At 43.6% G+C, this 15,484-nt stretch overlaps 1 long non-coding RNA gene across 1 annotated transcript in view; it reads right to left on the bottom strand.

Moving 5' to 3' along the window:
- Positions 1-1,830: 1,830 nt before the first annotated feature.
- The window catches only part of LOC132249593 (uncharacterized), a 41,990-nt gene continuing 28,336 nt past the window's right edge, over positions 1,831-15,484 (bottom strand). Inside the window, exon 3 of the long non-coding RNA XR_009461100.1 lies at positions 1,831-6,563. This is a non-coding gene — a long non-coding RNA (uncharacterized LOC132249593). The remainder of the gene's footprint in view (positions 6,564-15,484) is intronic.

Here is a 15,484-nt window from a genome sequence, read left to right on the forward strand (position 1 = left end):
ATGGTTTAGTTGGGGTTGGTCCTACTTTGAGCAGGGAGTTTGACTAAATGACCTCTTGGATGTCCCTTCCAACCCTAATCTTCTATGATTCTCTGTTTCTATGTAAAAGGCCTAATTTATATCAAGAATAATTTATACTTTTTAAAGTCCTACTTAAAAGCACCTTTAGATAATTTTGGTAAAGTTTATTTTTTGCAACTGGATTTTAAGAGCACTCATCTGGATGCTCTTCTTAAGTTGAAGGTACTGATGTCTTATATAATAAAATGGTTTTAAACTATTTACAGGTCATGTTTTTGAGGATAAGAAAAGGTAAGGAAAGATTTGTGGGTTTAAGAAGTGAACAATTTGTAACAGATTATATGTTAAAAGAAAAGAAAGACAACATATTTTTTATTATTTGTAATATTTGTGAGTCGTCAGTGTCACCGCGGGGTCCTCTTGGAGGGCCATGATCTCCTCGAGGTCCCTCACTCCGTGTCAAGGCCGGCCCAAGGCACCCTCTTATTCTCGCCCGCCACGTCTTGCTGGTAAATATAAGGTTGGGAGGCTACCTATGACTCCCTGGGCACGGCTACTCGGGACCTCTGTCCCTGTGTGTTCCTGGACCCCTGGGGGTCTCCCGATACGGTGGGTGTTCCCCGGACACCCTAGCCTTATGGGCTATGCGTGGCTCCTACCACCCCTAATACCACGCCCCAAGCCTCGCTGATGTGAAAGACGTTGTTGTGTCTGCACGCCCGCTTCCTGGGCCCTTCTTCTATAATACGCTAGTCCCCTCGAGCCACCGGTCTTTTAGGCCCACCGCACCACTGCCTCCTCTAGTACGGGCTCACCGCGCTGCTACTCCCCATCCTCTCGGGGGCCACCGCAGCACCTTGCCCTTCCCCGTCCTGGGTTCTCCGTGGTGCTAGCCTGTTACTGGGCTCGCTCCTATTGTCCTGGGTTTCTCAATCGCCCCTCCCTGGGGCTGGGGTCTATGTACCCCACAAGTGACGCCCTTGCTGGCGTCTACTGCACCCGTCCTGGGCTTCCTAATATGGCGCTCCCCCTCTTTGGGGCTCGCCGCGCCCACCTTGGGCTTCTCAATAGTCCAATATGGTGCTCCCCCTCCTTGGGGGCTCGCCGTGCCCACCTTGGGCTTCCCAATAAAATAGCCCCTCTCTCTGGGGCTGGGGTCTACGTACCCCACACACAACCCGGGGTCTGTGTTCCCTGTCCGCAACCCTCTTGTTGCATTCGCAACCCACTTGTTGCGCTTCTCACCATGAGCTGCGCCTGCACTGGCGCTGCGCCCTCACTGGCGCTGAGGTCCCCATACCACTGGGGTACCTATGAAGATAATGCGCCCTCTTGGTGCTAGGCTGCGCCCTCACTGGTGCTAGGGCCCCCGCCCCTATGGGGTCCCTATGAGGCCTCCTCCAACCCCTACAGCCTCGCCCAAACCACCGGTGTAATATCACAAACACAACTTCAAGCCTCCCAGCTATAACTCAAACACAACCCAAAGCTGCCTGGCTATAACTTAACATCATGGCTTAACTCTGCTCGAGTGGTACTTGCTGTTAGACTTCTTTCTGCATCCTAACTCCAGGAGCTCCTGCCTCTCCGGTTGCTGGCAGAGAACTGCCAGCCTGGCCTCAACCCTGGGCTTTATGAAGGCCAGGCCCTGCCCCCTTCTGGCCAGCTGATTCTTATCAGTTGCCCTGGCAACCTGCAGCTGCGCTCATTAGGCCCTGCCAGGGCTCATTCCCTGGCAGCTTTCCCCTCTCTAGGAGCAGGAGCACCGAGGTGCCCTGCGACAATCAGTAAAGTGAAACAGAAACCATATTCAATATGTAGTTTTTGTTTAATTTCTCATTAAGAAGGTGCTGTTATAAACCAGCAGCATGTGGTGTGAGGTAGCTGGCATTACATTTGTCACTGTGAATAAAAATTAAGTTTTTAAGAGTCCATATTATTTTTATTGCCATAATAAATACAGTAACAAACAGATAGCATGCAATCAGTGAAAAACTTACTAAGAAAAATATTATATATAATGTGTATATATAATATATAATATTATTTATTTATAGCGGTGAGTGCTGACTGGCAGTTGGCGACCACCCACAGACACCGCTGGTGGCATTGGTGGTGGCCAGCGGTGATTGCAGACTGCCCGCAGACGCTGCCAGCAGTGTTGGCAACGAGGGGGGAGTGGCAAGCAGCTACACCGGCAGTGCCTTTTCACAGGGGATGCACCACCAAACTCAGGGGGTGCACGTGCACCTGCGTGCACCCCCTACGTGTCTCCAATGTCCTCGGCATCAGTGATACACCCACACCTCTGCCAACCACCTCCATTTCTCCACCAACATGCTCAAAAGGGTCTCACTGACTCACTTTGAAAAAAGTATGAAGGGGTTACGCTATGGCATTATAAAATTATTGTTGCCATTTTGTTGAGCTATAATGGTTAAACACTGACAAAGATAGGCCCTATAAAACTTGTCAGTGAATAAATCAGCAGCATACTTGTTCTAAAACGAACAGTATAAAACAATTATAGTGGGAATAATTGCAATACACCTAAACAGAAGCCCTACTGAGTCTACTCTAAGTCTGTATTGTCACTGTGATAAAGAATTAAGTTACGAGTCTTTACTATGGAATAATGAGTTTACCAGAAGCAAAGTAGCACTGATAATCATAAAGTTCCCTGCCATGCTGCAGAAAACAATTTATCACCTATATGTGCAATTGTGACATTAATCTATAGAGTAAATAATAACATTTACTTTTGATGAGCTTAGCTAATGAGAGAGAGTGCATATATATGTCCCAATAACAGAAAATTTAACAATTGTAAAGATTTTTTTTTTTTTTTTTAAATCAAGGAGGAAAAAAGGTCTGGGATTAATTATTTCAGACACAGCAAACCTAAAAGAACCAGGAAATCAGGGGTAGAAAAAAAAATCAATTAAAAAAATGGTTTGCTTTATTATAAAATGATAGCTCCTCAAGATAAGTTTTCAAATATAGAGTAGAAATGCACCTACAAATCAAGGGGATTTCTTGCACGTGCAAATTAAGCATCTCAGATATAAAAGGTTGAAAAGGATGAGCAGAAGGTTAATAATCTAGTTTCATAGACAAGCCTTTGTTACAGGATCTTTCCAGAGTTGGAGGAGAGTAATCATGGCCCAACACACCAATCTGATGTAATGTTTTTGTTTTGTCTTATTGGTTTTTTTTAAAAAAAAGAGAAATTAAGAATTTACAAATCTTCTGGCAGAGTGAAGAGCATGTTCTAACCCTACATTCTTAAAAGGCAAATAAATGGTCATACTTTCCAAAATGTCTGAGTACCCTAGAATTCTAGAAACACCAAAACACTGTTGCATTTCCCATAAAATTATGAGCAAAATCACTCTTCCTACAATTTCACTGGACTCCTGAAAGTCTTCTGAAATGTCCCTGTCTGTATTAAAGAGATGCTCTGAGAACTGTAAAGTAGAATTATAGACAATGGAAAATTAGAACTACTAAGTGCTAGTATAGACTCATAGGAAGACTGCATTCAATAGCTAAACTAGATACACAAATCCTTTCCCACTTATGCTACTGCAGTTCCATTCATTCATTTGGTGTATTTGCCTAGCACTGATGCATCTTAGTTCATACTATTTTATTCAACAGCAAATTTTTCTGTTTAAATTAGAAATGGATCATCTATACCTTTAAAGACTAAACATATCAGTTATTTCACTATCCCAACTGCAGTCACTCATGTTTTGCAGTTGCCAAATTATAGAACAACACAGAAGCTTATTGTAACTAAAGCTGCAAGTGCATTACATTTCTGTAAGTGCACTGAAGGAGAAGACAAATTTTAAAGTACATGAGGAAAACTATCAAATAACAGGAAACACAATATGAAAATGTATGTCACAAAAGTATTTTTTTCCAATAAAATTATATATTATGAAATACTGGAGACCCAGAGGAGCTTTCAATGATTGCTTTTTAATTTTAAGACAAAATCTGTCAGGCTTTAACAAACTTTCACTGAACTGAATTAATTTTTCAAGCTCCAATATTATATGTACCAAGGCTAACTTCTCACATTACAAAAGAAGTAATTTTATTTACTCAAATAAATGGGGAGAGAGAGTGTGTCAGGGGGTCTTTTGTGTACAATATCACTGCTCAAATTTTGTTTTGCTATTACTGGGAGAACTAGAAAGACTTCCATGTCACATTATATGATATAATAAAGAAGTGAATGTAGCATTGTATTTTTACAGAATTTTTTTTGTATTTGTCCTTGTTTTGTTTTCAGTTGTTATTATTTACAGAAATTCTCACCATGTTTTGGGTCTGATGTTTATTTAAAAATAACGTTCTGCATCTGGAAAAGAACAGAACGAAGAAAAGATTCTGCTACGCTACAACGGGCACCTTGCAAACAAACACACAGGCACACACACAGAAAATAGTCTGTGAAACTGATTTTCCTCCTCACACAGTGGCTGCTGAAAGTAGAGAGAAGTGTATGGTTAACTAAAACTTTTTTTTTCTATTGGAAGATGGAGACAGCCACTACTTACAGGAACAAGGTCATTGTCTATGACCTTTGGTTCTCTGAAAATTAGTTCTCACATTGCAAATTTATATTTATTGTGAAATAGCGCTGCAATTGTTTGTATCCCTTTACCCCGGGGAGCTAAAAACACTTTGCAGAGATGGCCAGTATTAGATATGTTACACATACAACAACTGAGACAAAAAAATATGCAGCCTCAGATTTTCTAGTTCAGCTTCTGCATTACTTCAAATAATGTTCACCTTATACTCCTATATCTGAGAACAGCCTATACATAAGGAAATAGTACTATCTTTGACTTTTTTTTTTATTTAAGAAATTAAATCCTAGAGCCAACATTGTCCAAAGCAATAATTTTGGTGCCTCAGTTTGTGAGACCCAAACTTGTGATAGGTTATGGCCACCTAATTTATTGGACATTCCTAAATATTTGAGAATAAATAATTTGCTAAGGTCACAAATAAAATTACTGGAATGGGCAAGAATATAATCCTGGTTTTCTGATCTGCTTGCAGTATCCAGACCAGCACCACACCATTGCTCAATTTTTCACTTCGCCAAAATGGGGTAGGGTAGGAGGAAGGAGCAGGAACAGGGCTCCCATGACTGAAGTATTCCACAGATGTTGATCACTTGCAGTCTTAGATATTCATACATTTGCTCTGAGGAACTGAGATGTATAACATTTCTTTTTACCACCAGAATAATAAATTAGTTTATGAAAAGTGACAAGAGTAGTTCTGTATAAAAGAGCTTCCATATTACTCTGTATCACTGATCAAAGATGTCAGAGCATTTGTTTCAATCTTAGTTCTTTCAGCAGCTCTTCAGTTACGTTAGTATGAAATGTCATGTGCGTTAAGCATAGCATATATTTATCTATGAACTCCAAACTCTAATGATCTATCACTATTTCACACTGAAAAGAGCATACATTTGTACTTTACAAGGCCTAAAATGAAGTCTGTAGATGCATTTTTTTTCCCCCACCATGTGATGGTGGTCCTTAGGATGTCTCTTCATATCCTCTTATAATCTCCCAAAGAACTATAGGTACCCCGACTTTCCTGCCTGTTATGTCTTGGGTGTTGTTATAATATGTTCTAATTTATGATGTTACTAGTCAGGAGGGTTATTTTATATTATATATATTTCGGGGGCGGGGGGGAGGGAGGGGGTTGTGGCTCTATTAGGAGTCCCGGTATTATAAAAGGAATACCTTGCTCGCCTTCTCGACTATCCACACACACTCACCGATATATATATATATATATGTGAAATATATATATATATTCACAGTCTGATTCAGATTAACACTTGCCTTTATTTTTATCTTTTATCGTTCTATACAAACTTTCTTTACTTTTAGGCAGAAGTTGTCCATTTATATCCTTTCCTTTTTTTTTTTTTTTTTTTTTTATTTAGCCTCATCAGTCATATCAACTTTGTAATTCTATCTATATAATGTTCTTATGTAACTGCTATCAATTTGGTTGGACTGAACTTGGTATTAGAAAACGAAGTCTCTTTATCTCTTGTTCATCTGTTTATCTTTTTTGGGCAGACTTTTATCTTCAAAACCCATCATATACTTTCTCTTTATTTTGTTGCTATAAGTGTGTACTTTTTATCCTGCATGTGCCTGAAGCCTTGAGTCCTCGTGACAGACACCCAGATGCGGTCTCCAAGCTTGAGAGAGTGGGTCAATTCACTTTCTTCTTTTCTTTGTTTACTTTCCAGTCCTGGAGCTTTCATCCTAATATGGCAATGGCTCCGGAAGCAGCATTCTCCGGCTCTTTTCACCGCATCAGCCACGCTCATCTGGACATACCCGTAGTATGCAATCATTTGTAGCACAGCAAAGCACCAGAATCATCACTCTATCTGGGTGACCTAAATCTTCTCCCTCTCAAACAACAAAAGCTGGTGTATTCCAAGTGTCATGTTCTTCTTTTTTGGTCCCACACATCTGTTGCTAAAAAAATAAAATACTAGATTAAATACAAAGCCCGAACTTTTACATTCCAGGGGCAAGAATATAATTAATTATGCAATGCTATACAAAGTAAAAATAGGATAAAGGTGTGGGGGAAATGAAATTCAGCCTAATTAAGGGAAATCTGTAACAAGTAATAAATAATTAAATGTTTTAAATATAACTTTATTTACCTCCAAAGTTATGGCTGTGTTTGGTACTGGCACATATCAAAAGATTTAATATAGTAGTCAAAGTCCTTTAAGTGGTGTGAATAACAAAAGCAATGGTGTTATACTGCACCTGAAGTCCCCAATCTAAAGTTCATCCTAGCATACTGCCAATTTCTCCTCTTGTGGGAAATGTTCCAATCACCGTTCTTTGTTGAGGTAATGAATTGCTTGTTATTTGCTAATCTTTGATTTTTCCATAATCATATGGTAAAGTTAGTGCTAAGTGCTACCTTGCTGTTAAAAAATTGTTTGATAAAATAATTTCTTAATTAAAGAATTATTCAACTATCAGCATTGCTGGTCTGAAGTGTTTCAAGATCCAGAGTATAAATTTCTATCTGAGCTAAACGCTGGATATGCCCAGAAAGATAACAATAATGTAAATAATTAATTAAAAATAAAGGAAAATAATTGGCTTTTCACCATCTTTGTCCCTTGGAAGCATCTGCAAATCAAGCAGACTATATTGATTAAGAAACATTTTCAAGCTATGCTTCGCTACCTTGTCAGCTAGATTAAAACAAAATAAAAAATACCAAAAGTTGCTTATAACAGGCACCTGGGAACTGGTACCATATAGACATGTGACTATATCTTAATATAAGCCTGTTCATGAGTATAGTCAAATTCATCAGAAATGTACCACTATATCCAGAATCACTAGTGGAGTTTAGCAGAGCACATGGGATTATATTATGAGCATCTACACAATTTGCTTGAACTGCTACTTGGTTTCAGCATGTCAAGTGCAAAGGCACATTCTGTGGATGGACACTGGAGAATACCAGTACAATGTCTACTTCTTACAATACCCATTTGTGACAAGAGGAGCCTTTGCGTGCCTGTCACTCCATTACTAAAGCAGAAAGACATTTACAAATCAGGACGATAACACTAGGTATTTGTCATGCCCTCAGAGAATTAAATGAAAAAGCAATCTTTGGCTGAACAAACTGTCATGACCCAAAGGTCTGATATTTTGTGTGCGTTTCAGCACTAAGAATTATCCCCGTGGGTTTACAGCTTCATTGCACGGAGGAGTTCTGCTGCACAGAGAACCTGCGTGCAAAGGAGAGTTCCCGCCACTTTGCAGCGGTCTTTGCAGGGTGCATTGTCTTTGCAACACAGAAATGCACGGTGCAAAGAGTTCCCGCTCGTCGTATGCAAATTCATGCCCCGCAATTGGCTAGTGCTAAATTATTCACACATGGCGGCTAGCGATTAGCCTGCTAGCCGTATAAGAGGCTTGAGCAGTTTCCGCCCAAGCCGAAGAGGACTCCGCATCCATCTCGTGGGGACTCTGGCTGTGCGCGGCAGGGTAATAGAAACCCTGTGTGTTGCTCAGATCCACCGCCCACCTCTTCCCGTCTTCGAACGGAGCCTTCTATAAGACGTATTGACGAGTTTATGCGCGCTTGTCCTGGACATCCGGAGTTCTGTCTGCGTGGAGCCTAGCAAACTCCACGTGTGTTCGTGTTTTCTGTTGTAACCGCAACTCAAGCAAGTCTCCAGCCTGCACCGCGACCATCTCGGTGTAAGTAAACAATCTTAAAATCAACTGTTACGTGTCTGTGCCTAATTCTAGCTCGGCGCCCGCCCTCTCCAACCCGGCCTGCCCAGGCTGCCAGCCACAGCCCGCGTGCAGAGCGATGAAAAGGGCCCGGGGCCTGACCCGGCCCGCACACAAACATTCAATAAGCTCAAGGCAGAAGTGTTCTAAGTATGGTGCTTTACTCAAGGCACTCTAGATTAAGTCAGAACTGAACAGAACACACATGTGCTGTTTGGCGGGGGGGGGGGGGGGGGAGCCTGCCTGCCTGCCTGCCTGCCTGCCTGCCTGCCTGCCTGCCGAGGCTGAGGCCAGCAGGCTGGGAGCACACCTGCACACCTCCCAGGAAGTTGCAAGAGAATGCTGAGCCCAGCTGAACTCAGCCAAGCACCTGAACACCCCTGGTTGGCCAGCAGGCCCCTCTCTCCAGCCCTGCCCCGCCCCCTTCCCCCCGCCCCCAACAAGCTGGCTGCTATCAGCACCAGCAGCTGCAGGGCCTGGGGAATGGAAGGGAGCCTCACTGCCATGTAGACCTCCCATCCCCAAGCTTGCAGGCATGGGACTTGGTGGGAGCCAGGCTAGGTCTGTACAGCACAGAAACTTTGTTCCCAGACGTGCAACCAGAGGGCTGTGCCATTTTTCTTTGCACCAAAAAGTATGGCTAGTGATGGGGGGAAAAAATGGAGCCTCTCTGCCACATGGATCCGCCCCCAGCTCAGGCCTGTGCCTCTTTTTGCTATGCTGGGAACTGTGGCTAGAGGGGAGGAATGGAACCTTTTCAATGGTAAAGTCTTTGAAAAAAATATCAAGGCTCACATTTGTGAGAGCCCGGCAGGGCAAATTATGATGAGGGAAAACCAGCATGGGTTTGTGGCAGGCAGATCGTGCCTGACCAATCTAGTCTCTTTCTATGACCAGGTTACGAAACGCCTGGACACAGGAGGAGGGGTGGATGTCGTATACTTAGACTTCAGGAAGGCCTTCGATACGGTATCCCACCCCATACTGGTGAACAAGTTAAGAGGCTGTGATGTGGACGACTACACAGTCCGGTGGGTGGCGAATTGGCTACAGGGTCGCACCCAGAGAGTCGTGGTGGATGGGTCGGTCTCGACCTGGAAGGGTGTGGGCAGTGGGGTCCCACAGGGCTCGGTCCTTGGACCGATACTCTTTAATGTCTTCATCAGTGACTTGGACAAGGGAGTCAAATGTACTCTGTCCAAGTTTGCAGATGACACAAAGCTATGGGGAGAAGTGGACACGCCGAAGGGCAGGGAAAAGCTGCAGGCAGACCTGGATAGGTTGGACAAGTGGGCAGAAAACAACAGGATGCAGTTCAACAAGGAGAAATGCAAAGTGCTGCACCTAGGGAGGAAAAATGTCCAGCACACCTACAGCCTAGGGAATGACCTGCTAGGTGGCACAGAGGTGGAAAGGGATCTTGGAGTCCTAGTGGACTCCAAGATGAACATGAGTCGGCAGTGTGACGAAACCATCAGAAAAGCCAATGGCACTTTATCATGCATCAGTAGATGCATGACAAATAGGTCCAAGGAGGTGATACTTCCCCTCTATCGGGCGCTGGTCAGACCACAGTTGGAGTACTGCGTGCAATTCTGGGCGCCACACTTCAAGAAGGATGCGGATAACCTGGAGAGGGTCCAGAGAAGGGCAACTCGTATGGTCAAGGGCCTGCAGACCAAGCCCTACGAGGAGAGACTAGAGAAACTGGACCTTTTCAGCCTCCGCAAGAGAAGGTTGAGTGGCGACCTTGTGGCTGCCTATAAGTTCATCACGGGGGCACAGAAGGGAATTGGTGAGTATTTCTTCACCAAGGCACCCCCGGGGGTTACAAGAAACAATGGCCACAAGCTAGCAGAGAGCAGATTTAGATTGGACATTAGGAAGAACTTCTTCACAGTTCGAGTGGCCAAGGTCTGGAACGGGCTCCCAAGGGAGGTGGTGCTCTCCCCTACCCTGGGGGTCTTCAAGAGGAGGTTAGACGAGTATCTAGCTGGGGTCATCTAGACCCAGCACTCTTTCCTGCTTATGCAGGGGGTCGGACTCGATGGTCTATTGAGGTCCCTTCCGACCCTAACATCTATGAATCTATGAATCTCTCTGCCATGCAGATCCCAACCCCCCTCCCCCACCCCACTTGCTGGTTTGGGTCTTGGTGGGGGCCAGGCCAGGTCCACATGACAAAGGGGCTCCGCTCCACCCTGCACTAGCCAGAGTTCCCAATGCAGTGAAAAGTGATGCAGACCTGAGCTGCAGCTCCTGGCTGCAGCTGAGGAAATGGAAACTGCTGTGCAGACCCAGCCCAGCCCCCACCATGAGTATTCCCACAAACTTGGAGGATGGATTCATGTGGATGAGAGAGCTGTCGGCAGGAGCTGCAGCTCCTCACTGCACCACTTTTTGCCACACCATGTGGACCCAGCCCTGCCCCCACCACATGGGGGGGATCCACATGGCAGAGGGGTCCTATTCTTTCTCCAGCCTCAGCAGCACAGTCTCTGGCACAGCAAAAAGCAGTGCAGCCCTGAGCAGTAGCTCCTGGCAGCAGTTAGGGAAATGGAACCTCTCTGTCACACAGATTTTTTCACCTTCCCACACAAGTTTGTGGCCATGGGTCTTGGAGGGAACCAGGCTAGGTCCATGAGGCAAAGGGGCTCCTCCCCACCCCCCTGACAACAGTTCCATTCCAAAGCGGCCCAGCCCTGAGCTGCAGCTCCTGGTTGTAGCTGGGGGAATGGAGCCTCTGTGCTGCTCAGACCCAGCCCAGCCACACACCAAGACCTCAGTGAGCAAGCTGGGGGAGGGAGATCCACACAGCAGGGAGGCTCCATTTCCCAACCCCCACATCCAGATGTGCAGAGGAGACAGAGCTTTTGTCTCCTCTCTGTGAAATCCCAGGGCTGGGTTGGTGCTTGCCCAGAGCAGATGAGCACTGGCAGAGGCTAACAAGCCACACAGAGGTACCCCTGGCATGCCAGCAGTATGCAACCTATATTGACTCAGGAAGGGATGTAGTACAGACATTTGATAAGGCGTTCTAATCTAAAGCATATTAATGTGATACCACATCCATCCAGGGTTAACTTCAAGCAGGATCTACTATTTTGAAAGCATTCTATATGCCATAAACTTCTGTTTGGTTACATCTTTAGAACGCTTTCTGTGTGCTTAATGCATGATAAGTGTAACCTCTGTACAAACCCTTTTATGCAGGGACCTTATCCTGTTCAGCCTTTGTAAGAGAAGGCTGAGAGGGGACCTGGTAGCATTCTATAAACTTACTAGGGGGGGACCAGTGGGGAATGGGAGAGACCTTGTTCCCCCAAGCACCTCCCAGAGTAACAAGGAATAACAGCCATAAATTGTTAGAGAATAGGTTCAGACTAGACATTAGAAGGCACTACTTCACAGTCAGGGCAGCTAGGATCTGGAACCAACTTCCAAGGGAAGTAATGCTGGCTCCTACCTTGGGAGTCTTTAAGAGGAGGCTTGATGTTTACCTAGCTGGGGTCATTTGAGCCCAGTTTTCTCTCATGCCCAGGGCAGGGGGTCAGACTAGAAGAACTCCAAGGTTCCTTCCAACCCTGTATCTATGAATCTATGCCATGATAAATATTCCACCTTTTTCAAACAGTTCCCTTGTTCTTATTAAGTCACTGATAATATGGTCCAGGAAACTGACCTTGTTCGTTTTATTGGTAAAACCACCATAGTTTTTCCATCCACTTCATTTAGTGGATATATAACTCAAGTGTCCACTCTAAGTGTTTGGGATTATAATCCATTTAAACTCAAGAATGAGACACAGGAGCCCTGGTTGGAATCCTGGCCACCTGGTAATAGTTAGCATTACAAAATATGAATTTCTTTGTCACTAATAAAATTATAAGAGTATTGATTCAACTGTTGTTAGTGTCATGACATGATCATTATTACCAAAGTCATATAGTGAGGATTTTTATTTGTTTGTAAAAATCCTTTAAATAACACAAGAAACAACTTAGAATTTTATTTTTTTTATATATAAACAGAATTCCTGCCACAGACTTATAATAGTTTCTTACAGAACTGGTATCACTAGAAGAAGTATGCATACAGAAGTATGCTGCTCTGAATTGTCTTGACAGTTGTGAGTAGGGAAAAAAGTACTGAAAAAAAAATCAAATGTTTTACTTAGATTTGGAACATTTCATTTTTGTAACACCTGTTAAGATGATTGGTATTATAGGACCTAGTAAATGATCTTCACACTTTTAAACCCAACTAGATTTGAATTGTTTCTTGATTATATAGAAAGCATACAAGCATCTCTCTCTTATTTGCCTAGAAACCCTTCAGCACAACCAAAAATTCTTGCATGGAATGAGGCCTGAGTGAACAGAAGGAATGAACATACTTTCTTCCTAGGTTGCAAGCAGACCTAGGAATTTGCAAAGGGGTGTGTGGCAGGTCCCACCAGTGCTGTAGGATGGCTGCAAATACCTCATTGCCATTGCCAACCCCTATTTCCACAGCAACCAACCAGGGTGAGCAAACCACTATAGTGACAGCAGCAGGGATTTGTTTCGTCTCCAAAGCAAGTAATGCTCCCTACTTCCTCAACACTCTCTCCCCTCCAGTGCTCAGTTGCACCTCTTCCATCCACTTCCTCCCCCAGAAGGGGTTGCCCAAAATGCAAACCCTGCTAATTCTGCAGAGGGAGTCCTAGGACTGCTTCTGCTCCACTCCAGCCAGGGCCTGCAGGGAGTGGATGTACAGGTTGCTGAGAGCATTCCCCTTCCTGCATCTGTTCCATATCAGCAACACCAGGTGTCCCCATGAAGACCCAGAGTCTCCAGCCATGCCTTGCCCCAATTCTCCTCATGAACTCTCCAGACGTCTGGGACCATAGAGAGCTGGAGCCTCTACATAGTGGAAGAGGCTGAGATCTCACCACCGCACCCCTTGAATTTACACCTGATTGCAGGGACAGCAAGCAATACACATAAAATATAATAGAGAAAGAAGACCAAGGAGACAATAAACCTATATGTCCTGGATGCTGAAGAAAGACAAGCAAAGGTTGCAGTTCTCCATAGGTTTTATGTGGGCTTTTCAGTGTAGACCCCATTGCCCTCTGCCCCCACATTACATACCAAAAGGCCTAAAATTATTGTTCTTAAAGTACTGTTTCAAATTATTTATGGCTAATATACACAAAAGAAATTTTGAAGATTTGAAAAGAAAAGATTTGCTTTAAGAAAAGTTTATAATTGTCATTAATGGTCATAGAATTTACTCAATCTGGATGTAAGATTGAGTCATCTATAAACTAATCTCCTCCATTCTATTTCCTGTTTACCTGCTTTATTCTGAGGCTTTGCTAAACACTTTCCAACTCCTAGCTCTTACTGATTTCATTAAAGTGTCTCTAGAGTTTCTGAAACTTCAAGGTTGCAACTATTATAGGTTATGATTTAAAAACCTAAAAAAATTCCTCAACACCGCTCTCTTAGATATAGTTTTCTGTGGCTCCTTCACTTCTAGGATAATGACAAAACCAGAGAGATTGAAGAAGGCATCCTTCAGTTATATCGACTAAGAAACAAATCTACCAATGTGAGTGAATGATCTCAGAATTCAGGGAAGAGGTAGAATAACTCATCCTATATTGGGGAATTAACTGAATATAAATTGAATCACTTATTTTTTCCACAAAATTCCAGGAAAAGATTTTTTAGGGGTAGATGTAGAGTATGTGTTAATATTTTTTTATGACAAGAAAATGACTGTGTCAGGAACAGATATCAACATACCAGGAGAAACACAGTGTCCTCTCTTGTCCATGTATAAGGTTAATAAAGTTATCCATTCTATTTTTCAGTTACTTATCACATCAATATCTAGGAAATACTATGACTTGGTTATCAGGCTGAACTGTGGGAAAGAATGGGGGGCGGGAGAAAAATCAGTTCCTGTTCTCCACCACCAAGTACTGTCCCGTCCCCCCCCCCAGCTTTTTGAAAAGCAAAACAAACTTTTGCCCAAGCTATTCTTTTGTTGTTGTTGTTATTTAGGTTAACTATCTAACAAAAAATAAATTTCAACATGAAACATTGAAAAAATATAGGAAATATTGAAATTTGGAAATATTAAATGTCCAAAACATTAGTGTTTTGAAATGTTTATTCCTTTTTATTTTCTTTTAAATTTTCTTCCCTATTTTATGGCAGAAACTATTTGTCAAATTTAGCTCAATGGAAACCTGAGTTTCAAGATGGGCTAAACTATTTTGGAAACCCCATGGGCCTTTGTACACGCCACAAAATTGGCCTTTAAAACATCTTAAAATGCCCTTTTGCAACACTTTAATGGCGTTGCTGTTTGCACACTTGGTGGTATATTTCACTTTAAATGTATTTGGTATGTAGCAAGATAAAACACCTCTGAGGTGTTTTAGTTTGCTACCTAACAAAGTGCAACAGTGCACAGGGCACTGGAAGCCAACATGCTTTGGGCTTGGCAGCTCAGGGGCTGTGGGACCTGGCAGCAGTCTGTGCAGGCAGGCTTTACTGAAAAAAAGAAATAAAAAAGCGGTGAGCCTGATCTTTTTTTTTTTTCCTCCCCGGATCCTGCCTGCCAGCCTGCGCTGTGAGGGGTCCCAGTGCTTCCCTCTGTAGCTACAGAGGCGGCGGTGCTTCCCTCCACAACTGTGTTGCCCCCCGAGATTGCCCAGGCCAGGTGCCAGGGGGTGGGTGATGCCTGGGAGCCCCCCCACCACCACAGCTCAGGAACCACTCAGCCCACTGACAGCTCCCGCTCCATGCCCCCCCCCCCCCCCCGCCCCACTGAAGAGCCATGTAAGTGTTAAACCCCCAACCCTTGTGCACATGCCATGGGGGTTTAGTTCGGTTTAATTCTCCCTAAATTGAAGCAGTGTTTTTAAAAGCCCAGCATTTCAATTTAGGGAGAACTAAACAGAATTAAATCCCCATGGCATGTACAAGCAGCCCATGAAACTATTTGAAGCAAATGTATTGTTTGCTAAAAAGGTACAGGTTTGTAGCCGTGTTCGTCTACAGGCAAAAGCAATTGGATTCCTGCAGGAAAAAGGAATCAGATACCAAGAGTTCTGATTC

Source organism: Alligator mississippiensis, chromosome 3 (assembly GCF_030867095.1).
Source record: "Alligator mississippiensis isolate rAllMis1 chromosome 3, rAllMis1, whole genome shotgun sequence".
Taxonomy (NCBI): domain Eukaryota; kingdom Metazoa; phylum Chordata; order Crocodylia; family Alligatoridae; genus Alligator; species Alligator mississippiensis.